Below are 24,321 nucleotides of genomic sequence, written 5' to 3'. Positions count from 1 at the left end.
CAGGCTCCAGATGCAGCAACACTTAACAGATTGCAACCTCATTTCAGCTGAGCCTGAAGCCTTTCAGCTATGGAAAATAACAGTACTTGCTCAAGTCCCCAGGCAAAGATAATTCCCTCCCCCCAACAACACACCCTTTCCTTCTGCTGTGGAAGGAAATTTTGAAGGCCTGCTTAAAAGTGTCATTTTCCACGGTTCAGCTAGTTGTACTGAAAAAACCTACTGCCAGCTTCTCTAAAGACATTTAGACAAGGTACAGAAACCAATTGCTCACTGAACCCATGAACCACATGGGTCGGCACCGAGAGCTAGGTCCTCCAACTTGACGCCAATCTTGAAATATCCCTGTGTAGTATATTTATTTTTATAGCCATCTTGACTGAAATTATGCACTGCACCATTGTACTGGGAAAACACTCCTATAAATTCTTCCTACTTGTGGCTGCTTTACACACTAGGTTTTGACAAAGATTTAATGGTGCTTCTTGTTGCAGCTGTCCCAATTGGACTTGGGCCCCAGGGAGATTAGACTGGCCTTGGCCAGAGCCAGGGCCTTTTCAGACGTGGCCCCGGCCTGGTGGGACGCTCTCTCACAAGAGACCAGGGCCCTGCGAGATTTGACATCCTTCCGTAGGGCCTGCAAGACGGAACTGTTCCACCAGGCCTTTGGTCAGGGTTCGGTCTGACTCATTTTCTCTTTGTATAAGAACAAGCACGAAGGAGGTTTCCCAGCCCACTCACAGGTCCTTACAATATCAGTGGAAGCAGTTGGTCCTGGCGAGTATTAACCACTTTCAATTTTAACCTGAGGGTTGTCACTTGTCCAGTTTTAACTTTAATTTTAATTTATTTGAATTAATTTTGGGGTGCATTTTAATCAGTTGATTGCTTGTTTTTATGCATATTGCATTATTTATATGATGTTAGCCACTCTGAGCCTGGATCCGGCCGGGGAGGGCAGGGTACAAATAAAATATTATTATTATTATTATTATTATTATTATGATGATGTGCTGGCCTTAGTTTTCTGGCAAGTGGTATAGTGCCACTTACTCAGGGTACTTTGTAGTACTGTGCCTTAGTTACACCTTCATAATAGGTGGATCATGCCCACCTAATGCACAAGCAGTCTTGTTATGGTAGATCTGGTGCTGTTTCACATATTCATCAATCCATTTATAAACCACACCTGTGGGAAGTGCATGCATATGTTCATGGTCATGTTGTGCAGATGCCTGATTATCGTCTTCCAAAGCAACTACTCTGTTCCAAACTTAAAAATGGAAAGCGTAATGCTGGTGGTCAACAAAAGAGGTTTAAAGACTCTCTCAAGGCAAAGCTAAAAAAAATGTAGTATAAGCACTGACAACTGGGGAACACTGGCCTGAGAGCACTCCAGTTGGAGAACAGCCCTTCCCAAAGATGTCATGGACTTTGAAGACGCTCAAACTCAGGATGAAAGGGAGAAACGCGTTAAAATAAAGGCATGCGTGGCAAACCCTCACTGGGATCAACTCCCGCTCGGAAACCTGTGTCCCCACTGTGGACATAGTAGTAAGCATGCATTTAGTTTAGTACTCTGTGACCATTCCATGGACTCTGCACTCCTCCCCTTTTCCTCCTCCACCTTGGTGAAACAGAGACAAACTGTGGCCATCTTTAACTATGGTTTGTCCACACAAGTTAACTTCAAACCATTGTTTATAATTCTGGCTTGTTCGGATAAACTATAGTCAAAAGTAATTACATCTCCCAGTGGTTAGTTGAAAATCTAAGGAAATGTTTCCAGTGTTTCTTTGACTTTAGAGGTGAGATGTGTGGGGAGCACGTGGTAACAATTCTGTGGCTGTCCTGCTTCCCGAAATTTCTAATTTAGTGTTGAGGTATGCTAAAACTCATCGTGTTGTCAGGTGCTGTGCACAGCCTGTCTCCCTATGAAGTGGCGATAGTAACCAAGGTGAGTTACTGTCTGGTAGATTATATCAAGTGTTGCATATTTACTGGAGGAAAGGGAAATATTGGATAAATAGTGGGAAGGATCATATTTTGTATTGGAGGAAAAATATGTGAGATCTAAGTGTGAAAATAGGAATGTGGGTGGCGCTGTGGGTTAAACCACAGAGCCTAGGACTTGCCGATCAGATGGTCGGTGGTTCGAATCCCTGCGACGGGGTGAGCTCCTGTTGCTCGGTCCCTGCTCCTGCCAACCTAGCAGTTCGAAAGCACGTCAAAGTGCAAGTAGATAAATAGGTACCTCTCCGGCAGGAAGGTAAACGGCGTTTCCATGTGCTGCTCTGGTTCACCAGAAGCGGCTTAGTTATGCTGGCCACATGACCAGCATGACCACATGTACGCCGGCTCCCTCGGCCAATAATGCAAGATGAGCACCGCAACCCCAGAGTCGGCCACAACTGGACCTAATGGTCAGGGTTCCTTTTTCCTTTTTTTTTTAAGTGTGAAAATATGCTATCTTGAGCTACAGGAAATTCCAGAGGTATGTGGCATTACTTTTGGACTGATGGGGGCATACTTCAAAACCTTGTAAATGAAAGTTATATTTTTATCACTTAACAATTTTACCTTTTTTAATCTGTTGAGTAAGCGGGAGCATGGTGATACGTTATGAGATTTCAAAATGCTCCTTATGGAAATGTGGCTAGACAGGGCAAGTCTGGATAAAATAAGGTGCAGGGCAAGTAATACAACCTTTTCTTTTATTTGGCTTTGGTTCAGAAATGACCCTGGAAATTAAAATGGAAAAGAGTTTGAGATTTCAAGATGACTGAGATTTTAACATAACATGTCACAGAAGTAGTAATAACAGGATTGATCTGCTAGCGTAACCTCTGAATGCAGCATGCTAAATGCAGTGGCAGAACATATACTTTGTCAATGAGATTTTTTAGGCACTCAATGAATTGTTAATCGCAGTGGGAGTTCTTGACTGTGTGTTTGCTTCCTCTGATGCACATTGTTTTGGAAGAAATGGGTCCGTATTCATTTGGGCTTCGATTCAAATATACCGTATTTTTTGCTCTATAAGACTCACTTTTTCCCTCCTAAAAAGTAAGGGGAAATGTGTGTGCGTCTTATGGAGCGAATGCAGGCTGCGCAGCTATCCCAGAAGCCAGAACAGCAAGAGGGATTGCTGCTTTCACTGCACAGCGATCCCTCTTGCTGTTCTGGCTTCTGAGATTCAGAAATTTTTTCTTTTCTTGTTTTCCTCCTCCAAAAACTAGGTGCGTCTTGTGGTCTGGTGCGTCTTATAGAGCGAAAAATATGGTGCAGTGGTGCCCCACAAGACGAACGCCTCGCAAGACGGAAAACCCGCTAGACGAAAGGGTTTTCCGTTTTGGAGGCGCTTCGCAAAACGAATTTCCCTATGGGCTTGCTTCGCAAGACGAAAATGTCTTGCGAGTTCCTGCGGGGTTTTTTCCCTCCCCCCCTTTTCCTAAGCCCTAAGCCGCTTATCAGCTGATCCGCTGATAAGCCGCTTATCAGCTGATCCGCTAAAAGCCGCTAAACCGCTAATAGCGCTGATCCGCTAAGCCGTCAATGGGCTTGCTTCGCAAGACGAAAAAACCGCTAGACGAAGAGCCTCACGGAACGGATTAATTTCGTCTTGCGAGGCACCACTGTACTCTCTGCTCTTTCAGGCTGAACTCCAGTTTCCTAAGGTGAATTTGCCAGTCTAAATGGGCATGTTGTACATATGGATTCGTCTGATTGAGGCAGCATGTGGACCACAGTTGTGTGACTCCTTCATGCATCCAACTTGTAGTTTGGTGCACATTTACAGCACCAAATCCAAAGCTGTATTTGTGTCTGATTGGTTTGATACTCACAGCACTAATATGAAAAGCTGATAATTGAGAAGAAGTCAAAGGTGTCCAGGTATACTTCAGTGTGTGTGTAAATTCAGTGATTTAAAAGTTATTGATAAAGATTTCCAAAAGGCAGATTTTACTAATTACGGTAGTTCTCATCATTCAGCCTAATAGCAATGTGAAGGTTTTTCCTATCCTTAGTTCTAACATCTAATGTTCATAATGTACTGTATTTTTTGCCCTATAGGACGCACTTTTCCCCCTCCAAAAATGAAGGGGAAATGTGTGTGCATCCTATGGGGTGAATGCAGGCTTCGCGGACCTCTCCACAAGCAGCAGGAGCGCTCCCGCTGCTTGCGGAGAGTTGCCTGCATGCGAAGCCTGCGCACGCTGAGCTCAGTGCGTCCAGGCTTCGCGGACCTCTCAGCAAGCAGCGGGAGCCAGCGCTGGGCTCCTACGGCTTGCAGAGAGCTGCCTATTTGGGGACTGGGGTTGGGGAAAGCTTGGGCCTCCCCCGCCCCAGCCCCGCGGCTGGGGGGAAATAATTTTTTCCCCTTTATTTCCCCCCCAAAAAACTAGGTGCGCCTTATGGGACGGTGCGTCCTATAGGGCGAAAAATACGGTACCAAGTAAGTAAGTAAGTAATTTTATTTACAGCCATAGGCCCATACAGGTAAAAACGACACATAAATAACAACGGTACCAATAGACCAGTATGTTTGTTGTGTAAGACAGTATCACACTGGTTTAGATAGTTTGGCTTAGGCTGCCATCATTGTTGAAGCAAGTTTCTGAAACACTCTCTAGCCTTTTCTACTTGTAGGGTACGTCCAAAGGAAGAATACCTTTGACTAATTGTAATATTTCATTCTCGTGGAAAAAGTCAGGTATATGATGGAAAACATTTTACTTTTTTAAAAAGAAAGATATTTTCTAAAGATAAAAGTGTTCGATAGATGAGCTCCGACATTTTCCGTTCATCTCTCTTTCCAGCACACTAAGAACAGCTATCATATTGGCCAGAATATAAGCCGCACCTGAATATAAGCTGCACCTTTAAAATTCGGGGGGGGGGGGGAGGAGAAGAAAAGACAATACCCCAATATAAGCCACTCCCTTAAAATTCCGCAGGCACTCACACCTGTTCCGTTTTACTGTATGTCTGTTTCAGCAGCAAGATTGTAAAAGCCAATTTTTCTAAGGTCGCGAATTAACTTTTCATGGTCGGAATTTGGGGGGGAAGTGAGGCTTATATGCAGGCCAATATGGTATTTTTCAAAGCTTGTTCTCTCATCAGTCTTGGATGTTCCTCTAAAGAAGTCATCCTTTTTAGCCGTTGCTATATTCAAATATAAACGTCCTAACTGCACAATTACTGCAGTTCTTCGTTTTGCAAAGGTAGCCTCTCCTTAGCGGCATTTATTTATTTAGTAAGTAAGTAAGTAAGTAAGTACCGTAAGTAAGTAAATATACCACCCTGTATGCGTAGATCTCTGAAGCAACTGGGTAAAATCAATTTCCAGAGTGGTAGCTGTTGCAGCCATAAAAAAAAAAAGTGTGAAAGTGTGAAAGACTCTTCATTGTTTTCAGGTAAGAGAAGAGGGGAGGCCAGCTTCAAAATGCTTATATACTACTCAGGCAATTGGAGGAAAGCTCACTGATAATTTCAGTGCATAAAAATTGAATTTTAAGCTACGTAATAGTATTTAGCAATGAAACTGAGGGGCTTGCTTGTAAGTTAAATTGTTTTTGGTTTTATCCCTTGTATTCCACTTCTTTACCCTCAGAAGCTATATGCATCGCAGAAAATGATTGCTGGGATGATCCACAGAATTAGATTTCCATCTCATCAGATAATGACAGTGTTCTTCCTCAGTCTCATCTCCCTGTCATTGGGGGGGGGGGGTTAGTTTGCCTTCTCCTTTTGCAACTGTTCTGTGTTTCAATGCATTCCGCTCATTTGCCATGGAGATGTTTCTGGCCATCTTCCGGTGTGAGTTTCTGCATCTGCCCTTAAATCTGTGTTTGATTTATCCAGCAATTTCCTAGGTGAATGTGAGAGAGAAGCACTATTACACAGAGTTAGCATGCCAGAGGAAAACAAATATGTCTGATGAGCACGTGTGCAGGTCTCTCCAAACTCAAAATATAGCCTAGAATCAAGACTTAAAGAAAATTAGTGGTGTAAATCATGGGTGGGCAAACTAAGGCCCGGGGGCCAGATCCGGCCCAATCTCATTCTAAATCCAGCCCCACAGATAGTCTGGGAATCAGCATGTTTTTACATGAGTAGAATATGTGCTTTTATTTAAAATGCATCTCTGGGTTATTTGTGGGGCATAGGAATTCGTTCGTGTGTTTTTTCAAAATATAGTCTGGCCCCCCACAAGGTCTGAGGGACAGTGGACCGGCCCCCTGCTGAAAAGTTTGCTGACCCCTGGTGTAAATCATTTATTCAATGCTTTTGCAGTAATCTAGCATATCATGCCTGGAGGCATTTATCTTTGTGTATGACCACCAAAGCAACTGTTTTCATTAGGATCGTCACCAGTTGATATCTCAGTGCAATATTGCCCAATACAAAAAATATTTAATTTCTTAATCGTGTCTCCCTGATTTTATTTTGTGTGTGTGTGTGTGTGTGTGTGTGTGTGTGTACACATGCACACAATATGTATTATGGATTAAGAGTAATATGTTATAAAACGAATAGCAAACTTTGATATTCAAGCGGGTGTTTACATCAGAATGTCCACATTAGTACCCAGTAATTGCATAAAGCAGCTGTGCAAGCCTTGATAGTAATTATGCTAATTTATTTTGCTTGAGAAGAGAGAGAGAAATCTAGCTGCACTAAGGCAGTACTGCAGGAGGTAAGGAGTGGAAGCTGCAGAAGGAAACTCTGTAGGAAGAGAAAATGATTAAAACAAGATTGATTGGTCGGGACTAAAGTGTTCATTTGTATTCCATTCTCTGCTGTGCTGCAGAGAAGAGGAGAAATAGCCACTCCTGACATTCTGGAATAGCAAAGGGAGGAGGGGAGGGGAGGATAATATCTATCAGAGGCAACAAGAGCATTTAATTTTCCAAAGACTATGATTAAACAAATGTTTCTGCTGCCTGGAAGCCTTTGCAGACATTTGTGGGGACAAAATTAGAGGAGGCAATTTGTCTGCAGTAATAGGCACACATAGGATGGCCCGGCGATGCATATTCATAGCATTGGTTTTTCCCAGCTCTGTCTGTTGCCTGATAGCAAATGCATTTCCAAGGAAGTGGATCTCATCCCCCTCAGATCCCTGAGAAGTTTGTTGGCGGGAATGTCAACATACTCCCACTGCTTGAAACTCCTGAGCCTAGAAAAACCAACAGCTGTAAGGAAGGTCAGTTGCAGCAGTCAGGAAGTGGAGCCTGTGAATACTTAGTCCAGGCTATATAGGTCTTCCAGTTGCTCCAGAACAACTGCTGAGATACCTTGCATATTCTGCCTCACCTGCAGGATTGCTAAATGTGGCCCTAAAACACATACCTAGGACCCGTTCCAAGGTGCTGATCCTGCTTTGCCTTGTCTTCCTGGAACCCCAGAGCTACTGATCTCCCCCTTGCTTGCGCCATCACTTATCCATAACAGTAGGCATCCCCACTGATCAGAACCCCGAAAAAAAGGTTATTGAAAAGCAAAATAAACAGGTTTTTTATTTAAAAAATAATAATGCTGTATCCCTACTGAAAAATTAGTGAACTGGACCCCACTTTCTTCATTCAAAGGGGACCATGAAATTGCATTTGCATTCATGCTTAGAAGCATATTCCTTCAGACATCCCTGTGCGTGTTCAGTGTCACCTTAAATCACTGATAATCCCATGGCAAAAATGCTGCTGTAGTTGTATGAAATGTATCTAGTGCTATCTGGCAATCCGGTGTTTGGAGTCCTTCAAAGTCTGGGCTGCCATTCACAACTTGCTGAGTAGCAAGAAGTTTGTCTAAACCATGTTCTGTCTATACCAGCTTGGGATATGGCTCAGCTGGTGCCATCTGCATATCTGGATGATGTAGCTGAGCAGGGCTCCATTTCCAGGCTTTCTTCAGGTGATGTCGGGACCTTCTTAAAGATATACTAGGTTTTCCCCAGTGTCTTTGTTCAGACATTATAGAAAGCACCTAGATGACCCTTGTAGTCCTTTCCAACTTTACAATTAGATGGATCTACCCAGTAGTGATGTATGGAAGTGAGAGCTGGACCATAAAGAAGGCTGATTGCCGAAGAATTGATGCTTTTGAATTGTGGTGCTGGAGGAGACTCTTGAGAGTCCCATGGACTGCAAGAAGATCAAACCTCTCCATTCTTAAGGAAATCAGCCCTGAGTGCTTACTGGAAGGACAGATCCTGAAGCTGAGGTTCCAATACTTTGGCCACCGCATGAGAAGACCAAACTGCGGGAGGCAGTGGAAGACAGGAGTGCCTAGCGTGCTATGGTCCATGGGGTCACAAAGAGTCGGACACGACTAAATGACTAAACAACAACCATTTCTTCCCCATTATACTTAAATGATAAGTTGACACCTACCTGTGCATAATTGTGTACAGAAAGAGTCTCAATTCATATCAATGTTGGAAGGACTTAAACATGTACATTGTTCAGATTTATGCTTTTATCTCATTCGTTCACCCATAGTGTGTGTGTGTGTGTGTGTGTGTGTGTGTGTGTGTGTGTGTGTGTCAGTCAGACCCACAAAGAGATAGCAATGAAAGGGAGAGGGGCGGATCAAAATAATGAGAAATTAACTGCAAAAAAAAAGTATTTGTAAAGAAGGCATTCCCAAAGCAATTCACACATGAAGCACCTGCCGTCAGCCTACAGTAGGATGTCTGAAGGAAATATCATGAGATTGAAAAGGAGTCCTGGTGCTAGAGGAATTTTGAAATGTGCTGATAAGTAAAGGCAGGTTTACATGAGACCAAGCTTGTTGCCCGATTGTAGCCCACTTGTATAGTAAGAAAGCCGATTCCTGTCACGTCTTGGGGTGTCAATATTTGTGGGCCAGTTCGTCTTTAGCAGGGGTCAGCAAACTTTTTCAGCAGGGGGCCGGTCCATTGTCCCTCAGATCTTGTGGGGGGCCGGACTATATTTTTGGGGAGGGAAATGAACGAATTCCTGTGCACCACAAATAACCCAGAGATGCATTTTAAATAAAAGGACACATTCTACTCATGTAAAAAGACGCTGATTCCCGGACCGTCCGTGGGCCTTAGGTTGCCTCCCCCTGGTCTTTAGCATTGGCAGTTGCTGTGGCCATGGTAGCTTAAACAGTTTACTACTTTTGAGGGACTCCTTTTCCATGACAAGGTAATTGCACCTGAGATAATTTATTTAAGGGTATAAATTCAGCAGCTGTCCTAGAGATTGTTTTGATGGGCTGAGATTAGTCCATGGTAGTAACAATCTGCGTTGGTGCAACGGGCGCAGGTTACAAATGCCTTTTATTATCCCGGTGTGTCAGTTTTGAATGTGGTTAATTCTGTATAGAAGGCCCAAGAGATCCATCTTTTAAAGGGAATGTATGCTCTGATCGCCGTGATGGTTTCATGACACCAAGAAGCTCACATGGTAGTTCTTAGGCTGCAATCCTAGCCCCTGGAAGGCCTGTCGACATTAAACTGTATTCACAGCTTACTGCCTGTGTTTAGCAAGGGCAGAAGGTGAGACGGAGGGGAGGAATGCCCTTTCATTGTGCCAGCTGCCAGACTGGTACAGTGAAGAGGCCCAAATTAGCCTTTTTCCATCACATGAAAATCCTTGCTCAGGATTCAGCAGAACCTGCGCTGCCCCCACCCCTCCTGAAGTGCCGCAGGTCAAGGGTTTCTGCTACCTATTGCTGGTAGGGATGTTGCTGCCTATAGTTTGGGCAGGCAGTTTTGGGCGCTGTTTGTCGGAACCGAGGGATGGAAAGCCAGCTGGCTTGACCCCAGCCGGAACATCTCCCTTCTCAGCCTTGCCGCTGCGGAGATTCATCAGTCATCGTCCTCTGACATGCGTCCACGACTCATGCTGCTGTGCATGCAAGAACACACATTACTCAGCCGAGTAAACACACAACAGATCAGGCTCGAGGCATGGATACTATACTAAACTACGCATTTATTATACATAAATCAGGACAAAGAAAAGCATGGCCTCTCTGCTTGTCGTTCTTCTCGGAGAGAGAGAAAACAAAAGCAATACAGAGCAGATGTTCCGCTCACGGGACTCCAGCAATTTGTGCTGGAATGTAAACAGACATGTGACATGTAACAATCCCACATATCTGCAGCAAGGGTGGAGTGGAATTCCCAACACTACTCTCCAAGGCTTCCCTGCACCTCTGCTGCAGCCAGACTTCCTCCACTGCAGCAGATCAGGGGCTTGGATTTCTCTTTTAGTCCTCCTGGTGAAAGATGGTGACTCTCCAGTACCTCTGCTCCTGTACTTCCTTGAACATGCAACTAGGCTCTCAGGTCCTCTGTTGCAGCGCCTCCGCTCTCTCCTTTAGAAAGTCTGCATGCATACTACTTAGCTGCTCCTTAATATTAGGAATGCACTCTCATACCTCTGGACATCAGTGTCACCCCATCAATCACCATCTTCAGAAATCATTTAAAAACTCAGCTCTTTCCTCCCTTCCTTTTTCTGTTTGTTTGTTTCCTTGAGGACTCCGTGTTGTACACTTCTATGACTTGCAGTGCTCTGAAATAAAGAGATTATTCCCATCCGTAAGAACAATTACCACCAGCCAATGGGAATTGCATCTCTGAAAATACTGGCTTTATCCAGAGAGGCAGTACTAGAACGCTCATCTCCTGGGTTCCATCGAACCACAATACAATTCTGTTGCATACACTCGTGCACTGATAATACGATTCTGTAGCACTTTTGTCTATCAGCACTATGTGTGAGAGTGAGAAAGCCCCCACATATAAATTGCACGTGACAAGTGCACATGTGTTTATTTCTCCACACACAGGTGTGCTTTCATTGCATGACAATATGCATATGGTTCCTGTGAATAATGTTTGAGGTTATCCGTGCTCACATCATCAACATCCTTTTCGTGCACAGATATTTTTGCCGGAGGAAGACGAGCTGTTACCCTAATTAAGCAGAATGCTCTTCCCCAAAAGAAGAACAAAATACAGTGGAACCTCTACTTCACAACCATAATCCGTTCCGAAGGTCCGGTCATAACTAGAAACATACATAAGTAGAGGCGCACTTTTCCATAGAAAGTAATGGAAAAGTGAATTGATCCATTCTAGACTATGAAACACCCCCCAAAAAAAAAAACAAAAAAACAAACCAACACAGTAATTTAACACAGATTTTACTGTCTGAGACCATAGATCCATAAAATGAAGACAATAATCAATGGACTGTACAGTGGTACCTCAGGTTACATATGCTTCAGGTTACATATGCTTCAGGTTACAGACTCCGCTAACCCAGAAATAGTACCTCGTTTTAAGAACTTTGCTTCAGGATGAGAACAGAAATTGTGCTCCGGTGGCACAGCAGCAGCGGGAGGAACATTAGCTAAAGTGGTGCTTCAGGTTAAGAACAGTTTCAGGTTAAGTACGGAACTCTGGAACAAATTAAGTACTTAACCCGAGGTACCACTGTAATAACAGTTCTGTTGACATCTATTTTATGGGTTAGCCCTCACTATTCTATAAAATGAATAAGACAGTACTGTAGATGGGGGAAAAAACATTTTTTTTTTCTTCTTACGTTTACTGGGGATGGGTGGACTTACCTCGCTACAATCTGGGGGTGGGGCAAGGGTCAGTAAAGAGCTGGTTCACTTCGTCCAGGGTCACGTTTTTTCCTTGCCAGGCCAGGTTCTTCTCTGGACTTCCTCAGGTTAGTTCCTCGGTGGGGTTTGGGGTTGCAGTGCGCCCTGCTGTGCCTCTTGCAGGCGGCACCTCTTCCACAGGTTTGACGGTGGGATGGGGGCCCTCTCCCCGACGGCAGAGGCCCCAGCACTGCTCTGCAGCTGGCCGGGCAAGCTCCAGGCTGCTGGCAAGGCCTCTGTTCGTATCTAGAGGAAAGTTCATAAGTCGAAGCACCTACTGAAGGTCGTAAGTAGAGCTGTACGTAAGTCAAGGTTCCACTGTAGTCAAGTCCCTTGCAGAGTTTTTCAGGATTAGGATATTGGGACTTTAGCAAGCATGCAAGACAGAAATGAGGTTGGATTCACAGACTTTAACTCTCCACCCATCCATCCATCCCTCTCCTTCCCCCTCCCCTCGATTGTCATTCTTAGTCCACCAACTGGACTAAGATATTGTGCTGGGCTTTTTTTTAAGAGAATGATTAATGTGCTGAGTGAGGCAGAAATGTTGTCACTCCTTCTTGCAGAATTAATAAATGAAAAACCATGAATCAGCTGTGGATGGATTTTGTGTTTGTGTGGTGCACTGTTTATTCCACGCTTAAAACATTGAAGCACCCATCTTCTCTTACAAGGTTCTGAAGCCTTTGAAGCTTTTACTTTATTTTATTTATATAACAATCTCCATCCCATCCTTCTAGTCTACTCTACTCAAGGCACATGCTCCCATTTTGAGTTTTCTCCTGTTCTCCAAGGATAAACCACCTTGGGTTTCTGGAAGGTTGATAGACTTATTGGCGGCAATCTTGCGAGACCCTGTGATTGATGTGCTGATGGCTGCAGCCCTTGAGCGATATTTTCTGCTGCTACCAGAGGCTGCAGTCAATTTATCCAAAGCAGAGCAGCTGTGACCATTAGAGATGCCTGCTGCCACTCAGGGATCTGCGTTCCTCTATTCCCTCCTCTGCCCAGTCTTCTTGGCTTGCTCCTATAAGGGAGAAGTCAGTTCTTATTTGAATGCTCCTACCTTGGTTGTCTCGTTTGGACTTCGCTGCCAATTCACAGATTCTAGCTGCCGGTTATTCATCCTCTCTTACTCCAGGCAATATATTCCGGCACTTAAAGGGGTTGTTTCTGTCGATCTCTTTCTTGAAATTCAATCTAAAGTGTGTCTATAGCATTGTGAGATTTGATATGCTCTTCATATTTTCAGGGGGGAAGGAGAAAGGAAGGCAGCACTACGAAACTGTGGCAGCGACAGCCAATAAAATATACAAATCTAGACCCAGAAGGGCCGTGATTGGAACTGCCACATACAGGATGCAAGCTGTCCTTATTAATAACAGCATATTCCCTGAATAGGATTGTAAAATGTGAGTAGAGGAGACATGCTAAGAGGTGTATAAGATTAGGCATGGGGTAGAGAAAGTAGATTGAGAGAAGCTTCCCCCCCCCCTTGCATAATACTAGAACCTGGGGCCATTCAATGAAACTGAAAGTCGGAAAATTCTAAACAGACAAGAAAATGACTTATTCACACAGTGCTCTGCTAAGGTATGGAATTCATTTCCGCAAGAAGTAGTGATTGCCACCAATTTAGACGGCTTTAAAGGCGAAATAAGTTTAATGGAAGGTAAAGCTATCAGTAAGGGAATCGGGTGGCGCTGTGGGTTAAACCACAGAGCCTAGGACTTGGCGATCAGAAGGTCGGCGGCTCGGATCCCCGCGACGGGGTGAGCTCCTGTTGCTCGGTCCCTGCTCCTGCCAACCTAGCAGTTCGAAAGCACGACAAAGTGCAAGTAGATAAATAGGTACCGCTCTGGTGGGAAGGTAAACGGCGTTTCCGTGCGCTGCTCTGGTTCGCCAGAAGCGGCTTAGTCATGCTGGCCACATGACCCGGAAGCTGTACGCTGGCTCCCTCGGCCAATAAAGCGAGATGAGCGCCGCAACCCCAGAGTCGGCCACGACTGGACCTAATGGTCAAGGGTCCCTTTACCTTTTAAAGCTATCAATACCTGTTAGCCATGCGAGGACCAGTTACTGGAAATCACAGGTGAGGATGTGCTGTTTTCCTGTGGGCATCTGGATGGCTACTATGAGAAGACAGTCCTAGAATTGTTAAGTTATCACATTAAGTTGTCATGAACAGGATTGCGCAAAGATTATGTGTCCAGATGCTCGATATCTGTTTTACATTCCATGTGCTGTCTCATATGCATTGTGCAAGCTTATTGCACAGTGATGGGGGCTGTATCAGTATTTATCAAGGTATTTGCGCCTTCTAAAATGGAGATGCACAACTTGGTTTTCAGAAAAACCTTTAGAAAATTAACAGCAAACGGCAATTTTAAAGTTTTAAAATTCGTACAAAAAACGCAAAGCTTCAGTTTAATATAACATTGAGAAAAATCACAGTGAAGCTAAAAAAATTATTACACAGCATTTAAGCTAAAAGCTTCTGGAAATTAGAAATTCTTGAAGGGCAGTTGGACATGGCCAGGTGGACTCTCAGGGAAGGAGTTCTGCATTCTGGGTGCCATAATAGAACAAGTCCAAATATCAGAAAGTGCAGAGACACACAGAGGGGTTCCGTTAGATAACATGAAATGGCAGCTGGATTCATATGGGGAAGGTGGCTCCTTAAGCATCCTTACCCATAAAGAGTTATAAGAGTTACAGCCAACACAAGGGTTCGTAAAGGAGCTGCAAGACTGATACTGCAAGCACATTCAAGCATCAGGTGCAATAGGAAGAATGAACAGATTACCTTTAAGCCCTTATTCTCTTCTACCTAAAAACATTAAATTTAAACTGTTTAAATGCTGGCTATGGTGTTGTTAATTATAATAACCAGTTCCTAACACGAGTTAAATCTGCATAGAACCTCTTATTTCCAGTTCTAGTTAATTTGTGGCCTGGTTAGGGTTATTCTTTGGTGAAGGGGATGTGCTTTGTATGTTCCCTTCAGCATTTGCTTCCTGTTGCTAGGCAGAGATGTGCTATACTTGCTTCATTCTTTTCCCACATTGCAGGGCTGAGATGAAGAAACTGGGATAGCTTTCGGAGGTACCGTATTTTTCGCCCCATAGGACGCACCGCCCCATAGGACGCACCTAGTTTTTTTGGGAGGGAAATAAAGAAAAAAAAATTATTTTTCCCCCCAGGCGCGGGGCTGGTACAGGGGAAGCCCGAGCTTCCCCCGACCCCAGCCCCCAGAACAGGTCCCGCCGGGCTCGTAAGGCTTGCAGACATCTGACCGAAGCACAGGGCGTCTTCTGGAGGGCACCCCATGCTTCGGGATGCAGGCTGCCACCCCAAGCCTTGCGCGCCCGCCGGGACCTCCCGCCAGGCACGGGAGGCTTGCGGACACCTTCCCGAAGCACGGGGCGTCCTCCGGAGGGCGCCCTGTGCTCCAGGCTGCAGGCTGCTGCCCGCAAGCCTTGCGAGCCCACAGGAACTCCCCCGGGCTCGCAAGGCTTGCAGATAGCTTCCTGAAGCCTGGAGAGCGAGAGGGGTCGGTGCGCACCGACGCCTCTCGCTCTCCAGGCTTCAGCAAAAGCCTGCATTCGCCCCATAGGACGCACACACATTTCCCCTTCATTTTTGGAGGGGGAAAAGTGCGTCATATAGGGTGAAAAATACGGTAGTTAGTCCCACGAGCTTGTTAGTCCAATTAAACTCTGCGAATAACTGCTTGTGAACAAAACAACAGAAGCGTCAAGACAGAAGATTATGCCCATTTTGTTTATGTTACAATGGACTAGAGTAGTCTGGGTCATTGGATGAAACGTTTTACTTTTGTCGTCTGACCCCCAGCCAACAGGAAATGGCATTGTAGCAGTGGTCTTGTGAAGGTCCTTACATGGTGGCTGCTCCTTTGTCTGCAGAACTTAGAAGCAAACCTTTGTTTCCCTGCCTACCTTGACATCTAAGCAACAAGGACGGGGTGGTTGCAAACCTCTGTCAACTTTTTTACTTTAGAATTTTGCCCCTGAGCTATGCTGACCATGGGGGACAGATGAAACGTTACTGGAAAGATTCCTGGGTAATACACCGCCCAGCCGGCATCGCTGATGCCTTATTTTGATCATAGTTGGAACAGACATGGAGTGGGGGAAGGGATAACATCTCCAACCAACTGATCTAGACTTCAATTAAGTAATGAACAGTTTCACAAAAGCTGTCACATCCTTTTACTTGGTCAGATAAACCATTGCATGCTGCAGTCATTACATGCCTACCCTGCCCCAAGGATATATAATGGCATAGAAATAGTTGTTAAAGACATTTGTTTTGTGTGTGTGTGTCCCCTTCCTAATTCCCACTGTAAGGTGCTGCTCAGATAATGCACATCTTGTGATTGAGGTCAAACACAGGTGAGCAAGCAAACCTAGCTATTTTCTAAAGCCATGTGAGTACCAGAAACACCATTTATCTCCACCATAGGATGAGAATTCACATAACTTGTTATTCATGATACACTTGATTATGGTGCTTGTAAAAGGCTCTTCTTTCTGATGCATTTGCCCTTCAGTGTTTCAGATATGAATTTCAAAACCTATTGAGTTCGTGTTATTATGAACTCATACATTTTCCACTTCTCCTTTCTCACCCTTTTCTGATGAGGTCTCTGCTTCTTCATCTTCCCTCTTTGTCCCATGTGACCATCCCTTGACATTGGAGGCATATCCACACAGCTCAGATTTAGTGTATCAGATTTCTCACAATCCTGTTATTTATTTCACTGCCTCAATATGTAGGGTGTTGATGTGGTCACTACATGACTTACAGTGACTTGCATGAGCTATGTATTCTGCATGGTTTTCTTTCCACACTCAGTAGACAGTAGACAGTAGAGACAGGGTGTGTGTGTGTGTGTGTGTGTGTGTGTGTGTGTGTGTATCAGTCCATTAATATCTAGAACCTGCTTCTCTTTGATACTTCTGCAGAGTATCCAGGGAATGAACCACAAAAGTATCAGAGCCTTTTGAATTGTATCTCTGCCCCCTCAGAATTTCTGTAAGAGCCAAAGGACAAAATGCCTACAGAAATCTAAGTGTCAGGGTAGACAAGATGTATCATGCCTGGTGATGCTTGCCTGTGTGCTTATCTGGTTCGTTCTTCTCTTACTGCCTCTGAGAGCCATTAAACCAAGTCATGTGTTCATGTTCTGTTCCCAGAAGACCCAATTTCCTTGCCTGTAGATCTATAGTAATTCAAGAAGCTAATGTGCTTATTGCAGCAATTAATGATCCATTTCCTCTGAACATTATTTACAGAAAACATGCACTCATCGGTGATGGCAAAACAGTTTTCAGAATCTCAGTGGGATCATTCTACTTCTGCCCTGAAAGCTGAGGAAAGCTTCACTCCTTTTGGGCTCCGTCACTTATCAGCTGCCCAACAACCACAATGGCTCCCCTGCTAGCCTTAAGAACTAGAATCGAGCCAAAGGCTTCTACAAATAATTTTTTCTAGGAAATTTTCTGAGATGTTTCTCTTTTCCCCCCTCATCCCGTTAGAAAAGGGCCACTTTGCACAATTATCTCAGATACACTGTCTCGGAATGACGCTAGGTCTTGACCATTGTGGATGGTGCAGAATGGTAGCTAGGCTGCCAGATGTAGTTTCTTTCTCTCTCTCTTTGTCAGGAGCAGGGGAGGGTGGAAGTGTTGGGTCTCAGTGATAGAGCATCTAGTGCACATCTGGAGAGAACAGCCTGAAGCCCCGAAGAGCTACTGCCAGCCTGTGTAGGCTATACTGAGATAGATAGACCAATGGTCTGACTCAGAAGCAGACAGCGTCCTGTGGTCCTGCAGCTGTCAGTTGCAGTGGCTGGGGGAAAGCACACCCTACTGTAGGTGGAAAAGGCAGACGTTGCGCTACTGTTGCTGCTGATGGTGTGTCCATCCTGTTGGATAATCTCTCCTCCCTCTGGAGAAATTCAGGGAGATGGTCCTCCCAATTTCTCTGCCCCCAAATAGGCTGGAGAATGAGGGACCATTTGCGTGCAGCTTTATGCAAACAACAAACAACATTCATAATCTTAACTTTTAGCTGGAAACCCACTTCCCAAGATCCCCTCCTTCAAGACCTGATTGTTAAATAGCATTCTTTGAATGAGATCTCTTTCCACATGGTTGAATGGTGTGCACACTTTCTCTCCAGCATATGAATTTTTTCAGCTTTACCTAAAACACATTCAAAAAACAATATATAAGACTTAGCATGAAATAAACATGTCTTTCTCTTTTGAATATTTAATATAAAAATACTATTTTATAATGCAATATTTAAACTCACATTTAGAGTGCTTCAGTGTTTCAAACTTTTAATTACTTTGAATCAAAGTCACTGGTTGTATTGATTGATCCCTTAGCTTGTAATATGTGATTAGAACTGTGATTCCCAGGGCTTTTTGAGGGCGATCAGTGAAGCTTAAGTGATTTTAATAGCAGTATAAAATATTGTACATGTTTAAAATGGAGCAGCCTAATTAGTAGCATATGTTCTAGCAGGAAAAAAATCCAGAGAAAGACTATTTCATAGGCGAAACTCCCTCAACTTCACATAAACCTTCCCCTTTGACTGCAACCTAAGCTTTTGTGGTACAGGTGTGGTCTGTTAGATCAAGACAGGTAGGAATGGACTTCAGGTAGGGATGAACTTTGCAATTAATCTCTGCAGTTAATATGATTAGCCCCAATTGTCAATGTAAAACGATAAATTATTCTGATTATCAGTCCAGTGCTCAAATATTAGTGAAGTGTCTAGAAATACTATTCTAGCATAGTTTTTAGTTCTATCACCTGCTAAAACTTTTCTCTCATGAGCGACTCGTTTGACTGTCACTTAATTTGCCTACTAGGCACACCAGAAGCATATCAAGAAGTCTTATCTTCCTTCTAAGAAACAGCATTCATTATTTTTGCATAGAAGTAAATCCTTGCAGGGTGAGATAAGAGAGTGAGAATGAGGAGAGAACAGAAATGGGATGAGATAAAGGGTGCTGGTGGAGGAAGCTTTCAAAAGGTGGCAAGACAGAGATGAGGTCAAAGCGATTAAAATGATACACAGTTAATTTGGCATAGGGGCATGTGGCTTGAAAACACTGTTGGTTGGAGGTTAGGATAGACAAATGGCAGAAGCCCCCTGCCTAGTCACCTGGCCTCAGCTTACTTTATCTGCACATTTGCCACATTTGTTCTGCTATGTACATGCACATGTGCACATTTTGTTGATTTGAAGAGACCCACAGTGCACTGTGCATAGCCATTTTGTCAAACGTTCTTGATGTAAAGTTCTGTGCTGTATTTGTGGCGTGAGTCAAATAGTCTTAGCTGCTTTCACTTCCCTGAACACAATTGCAGGATGCAGATTCCATTAAATGTGTTAATCTGTTTCTCGGGAACTTCAAAGGCTAATTTATTGTGGCGTGAGTTTTCGTTGGCAAGAACCAATTTCATCCAGTGTGTTAAATGGACTGAGAGCTACTTCATATGTAAAAACAACAACTGAGCTATATACTGTTCTTTTTAAATTATTGATTTCCCCACCCGCTCAGGTGTGGAAATGAATCACAATTATGAGAGGTTGTCAGCATCTAGATTAATCCAAGTGGTTGTCGGGAACAAATCAGTCTTAACTGGAAAAGCTGGGCTTCACTGGAATCCCTTTAATCAGTGATACTGTAGACTTATCACCCTCAAAAAGCAGAAACAGAAAGGTGGCAGCTGGAGAGTTCTAAAAAAAATCTGGTCTGGCTACCCTTGGCTCCTAAATAAGTAATAGGCAACACAATTTTATTCCAGGATTCTCAGGAGTCTTTGGGGGTTTATATTTTAAATGTTTTTAGTATCGCATCCAAAGCAGTAATAAATCCAGTGGACACTTTTCAATTCCTTTCCGTCCAGTATTGTTTCTGGCCATTAGTGTTGGAATGATGCTGCAATTTTTGTTTTATTTAGAGTAAGACAGGAATGGCAAAAAAGGAGTGAAATCACAGTGCTTTTAGTTCTTTGACAAGGATGTTAATAAGAAGCATTCTTCCTTCTAAATTAGCAATCGGGATTGCAGAATTCATTCTCGAAATGGGCTCTTAATGTAGTCTTCTGCCAGGCAGATAGCTTTACGGTTGTTTTAAAGGGTTTCTCTTCTTTAAAGGATAGATCCTACTCTAGACATCCATGAGCCCACATAATGTAATGTGTGCCCTTTACTGAGGACACCGTAGTAGTATACAAATAAGAATAAGAAATCTAGAATAAGAAGCATGGATCTCAGCTCACTTATTTTCTAAACGAATAAGAATCTTTGCCTGCTCACAAATAGCTTGTAATCAGCCTGGTTCATGCACACCACTAAGGCAAACCATGCCTGAGAACACACAAATATTTGCAGGAAAACATGTGGCCGCTTCTCTCTTCTCCTGGTCGTTCTGCTGCTTCTCTACCTGGAGCTAAGCCCTTGTTTTCACATAACATCATGTCTGAGTCTAGGCTCAAAGTTTTCCTTGCTCTGGGCAAACCGCAAGCCAAAAGCCACGGGGGAGACAAACGATGAGCCTGCCTTGAGTGGGTGCACCGACACTAGAAGGGCAGGATATAAATGTGCCAATAAATAAATGTTCCAGGATGCTACCCCACTTGCACCCAGCAGTTTCCCATTTTCAGTTAGCAGAATGAATTGTTTGGCACACTGTAAAGAAACAGTGGATTGTAAGGAAAGTGGTTCTGTCTCATAAATGAATGGGAGCTTCACCATGGGTGGGCCTGAACTGCGACTGGCACTTCTAGGTTTGTCTCAGTGTGGTGTAGTGGTTAAGAGCGGTGGACTCGTAATCTGGTGAACTGGGTTCGTCCTCCACATGCAGCTGCTGGGTGACCTTGGGCCAGTCACAATTCTTGAAGTCTCTCTGCCCCACTCACCTCACAGAGTGTTTGTTGTGGGGGAGGAAGGGAAAGGAGAATGTTAGCCGCTTTGAGACTCTTTCGGGTAGTGATAAAGCAGGATATCAAATCCAAACTCTTCTCTTCTTCTTCTTCTTCTTCTTCTTCTTCTTCTTCTTCTTCTTCTTCTTCTTCTTCTCATGGCTTATGAGTTGTGGAGTGGCTCAAGACAAGTGGTCGCCCAAGAGAAGGGTTGTTGAGGTTCTCCACTGCCACACTGGTCACGGCTGACTTTGCACACTTCCTAGCATGGACCCAGTTCACTGGGGATTTAATCCTACGCAAGCAAGCCCCTCTAAAAAGAGCAGCCCGTTTGTTTTGCACCCTCCATCTCCTCACAGCTTGGGTTATCTTTGTGAAGAAAATCTCCAAAAATTATGCGTAAAGCTGCGTCCTCTTGAGTCATTTGTGAGATGCCCCTGGGGGCTGAGCAAAGTCGCTAGTCCTTCCTTCGCCTGCCATGGCAAAAACTAGCTTTGATCTTGAGCTTCCGTGTTTCTTTCTTAATTTTTTTAGTGATAAATTTGCGTGCTTGAAAATACATTCTTATCTCACATAGTAGTTGGAGGTTAGGTAAAGGTAAAGGTACCCCTGCCCGTACGGGCCAGTCTTGACAGACTCTGGGGTTGTGCGCCCATCTCACTTAAGAGGCCAGGGGCCAGCGCTGTCCGGAGACACTTCCGGGTCACGTGGCCAGCGTGACATCGCTGCTCTGGCCAGAGCCAGAGCCGCACACGGAAACGCCGTTTACCTTCCCGCTGGTAAGCGGTCCCTATTTATCTACTTGCACCCGGAGGTGCTTTCGAACTGCTAGGTTGGCAGGCGCTGGGACCGAGCAGCGGGAGCGCACCCCGCCGCAGGGATTCGAACCGCCGACCTTTCGATCGGCAAGCCCTAGGCGCTGAGGCTTTAACCCACAGCACCACCTGCGTCCCATTGGAGTTGGAGGTTACAGGCAGATAAATACTTTGAGGCATGCAATTTCATCAAGCCTGAGAGCTAGCCAAAATAATGTGATTTTGACTCTCTCTCTCTCTCTCTCTCTCTCTCTCTCTCTCTCTCTCTCCCCTGCCCCCCTTCATGTTAATGAGCTGCATCTCTCTGGAGTTTTCTTCTGGTTAAATAATTGATATGCAGATGCCTGGCTCTTGCTTTGCTATTTCTCATTCCACTTCTCTAGTTTGCATTGTTCATGGTTCTCTTTCAGAATCTCTCTTGATTTTGCTCTTGTTTTTGAAAGCTCTACATTTCAAATATGCAACAGTTAATAAACGGGTTTTGCATGCCTGCTTTTGTTCAGCTCCAGACCCAAACCATGATTGATTAGAGGCGAATTAACCCCAGCATGCATAAGAGGACACAGCCAAATTAAGACAATTGGGCGGGGGGGGGGGGGGGCAGCTGAAGACAAGGGAAGAATGAAGCCTCAAATGGTGCAGTCGGCCCTTTGGGTCTCACTGAAGAGTAACGTCAGGTTTTCCTTTTCTGTGCTAAGCCGAGCAACGTGAATCTGACTTTGCTCCTGCCCTTTTCTTCTGCACTGACGTGAGGGAGCAAAAGACTAAACGACAGACAAGGCTAGTGTTCATGGTACAGCTAGAAGCACCATTTGGTTAACAGATTTCTTGCACACCTTGCACTGCTGGGGCCTGGGGTGTAATGAGCAAAGTGCAATGAAATGAGCCATGACAGCTCTTTAGATCTCTGCTGTGTGAGGACTTGCACTCCACACTGCCAGAGGAAGGCCTGCCTTTTCCCTTCCCATAATATTACCAGTTCCCTGCTGCATGGGAGGTACCGTAATGGTGCAAGTATCTTATGCAATGAGTCAAGGGATGGCTCTGCATTAGGAGTATCTGCCATGCATGCCATCAATAGACATCTGAAGGCAGCCCTGTTTAGGGAAGTTTTGAATGCTTGAAGTTTTATTCTGTTTTTAGTGTTCTGTTGAAAGCCCCAGAGTGGCTGGGGAAGCCCAGCCAGATGGGCGGGGTAGAAACAATAAATTATTACAAATTATTTTTATAGTGCCCGGTGGAGTGGGTTTCTGAAATGGTCAGGTGTGCCAGGGCACTCTTAGGCTGTGTATACCCTCCAATTTACTGTGCATGCACGTGGCATTGGCCACAATCCATCTTTGTCTTGTATCCATCCTGCCGCTTCCTATGAAATGCTGTATTTCCATGTGTTTTCCTGCAAAGCAGCTTAGATCTCAGTTGAGAAAAAGAGCAACTTTTTGGTGATGCTTAAATCAGTAAGAGTAGGGGTTGCCAAACCCTTTTGGCCCATGGCATGTTTGAAAAGTGGTGGAACAGTTGTGGGCACCCTGCAGCCAAGCATGTGCTGAAATGTTGACAGCAATTGAATGCGGCTTTCCAGTTTAATTTCAGTGGGGCTGAGGGTGCTAGAGAAGGCATATGTTCATCCATGGTGACTGCTGATAAGACCAACAGAGCTGAGCAAAATAATGGGAAAATTTCTACTGTACTTAAATCCAGTCCGTGTGGGATAGAGCTAGAAATGAGAGAAGACCGATTTGCTTGGGGTGGGAAATAGCTTGTGCTGCTGTTATAGCTCTTATAAGAAGGAGAATAAGAGTTGTGCCCAAGACTGGAGGTATAAAAACATTAGAAAGCCGTTTCTTCCTCATTTCCTGCAGTAAAAAGGAAGCTTTATCCTTTTCATTTCGGGGAGCAAAACAAGGGGAAGTTAAATTGGTATCGTCAGAACCAGACAGAAAATAAGTTGAAATTCATCGATTCACTTCCCTTGTCAGATTCAGAGCTAACCCAGATTTAAAGTGGTAACTCCATGTGTAGAATCTCCATCAAGTGTTTTGCATGTCAGTGTGGTGCTGGGAGGTCCACATTTGACTTAGAACCAGGAGAGCAGGTTTGATTTAACTCTTTCCTCCATTCTGTTTTCTGGTTTAAAAGTGCATACTAACGAACCACAGGAAAGGCACCTACCCACGTAATTGGCTCATATTGTAGATTATCAGTGTCTTTTATCTCCTGCTGCAGGGAGGTAAGACTGGGGGTGAACTGATCTAATACAGCAGAATTGTAGCATTTCAGCGTTTTGAGGAGCGGATCCTTTCTGGTGTGATAGGAATTTTATGGTCTTAGATATACGTGCATAGATCAGCACAGGAAAGCCAACCTGGAACCATTTTGATTCCGAAACTGAGCAAATGTTTCTCTGCATGGTCAAAATGGAAAAGCCTCCCCATTGTCTCTTCCTTCACAAATCCTGTCTTAATCTGTGTTTGAATAAGGGTGTGAGCCTTATCATTACAAAAGACTGCCCAGGCTCCCCAGGAAATCCAATCAAGTAACCTGCCAGACAGGAGATAAACAAGGACAGGAGAAAAACAACATTGAAATTTATGTGATGTAGGTGGGATGTATCTGAGGGGTGGTCTTAGGTTACACCCCTTCTGTGATGTATGCATAATGTTTCTGGGGGTGGTCTTGATCTAGAGGATGGGAATTTCAAAAGTCTTTATAAGCCCTTGCACAGCATTTTTGGGGGTCCTCCTCTTTTCCTGCGTGTGAGGGGAGCACCCTGTTGCAACAGATCAATAAAGATCAAGTTTACTAGCTGCTTTGCTTCTCAGTATTCTCTGGTTGGCCTCTGTTATTTTCTCCTACCAATAGGGAACCTATGTAAGGACTCT

At 44.3% G+C, this 24,321-nt stretch overlaps 1 protein-coding gene across 9 annotated transcripts in view; it reads left to right on the top strand.

Annotated features, from left to right (window-relative positions):
• Window positions 1–24,321, top strand: part of ELMO1 (engulfment and cell motility 1) — a 291,965-nt gene that overhangs the window by 247,804 nt on the left and 19,840 nt on the right. The window lies entirely within an intron of this gene.

This window comes from Podarcis cretensis (genome assembly GCF_951804945.1).
Source record: "Podarcis cretensis genome assembly, chromosome: 12".
Classification (NCBI taxonomy): domain Eukaryota; kingdom Metazoa; phylum Chordata; class Lepidosauria; order Squamata; family Lacertidae; genus Podarcis; species Podarcis cretensis.
Note: the sequence above shows the minus strand (reverse complement) of the source record. Positions and strands in the feature narration are given on the sequence as shown.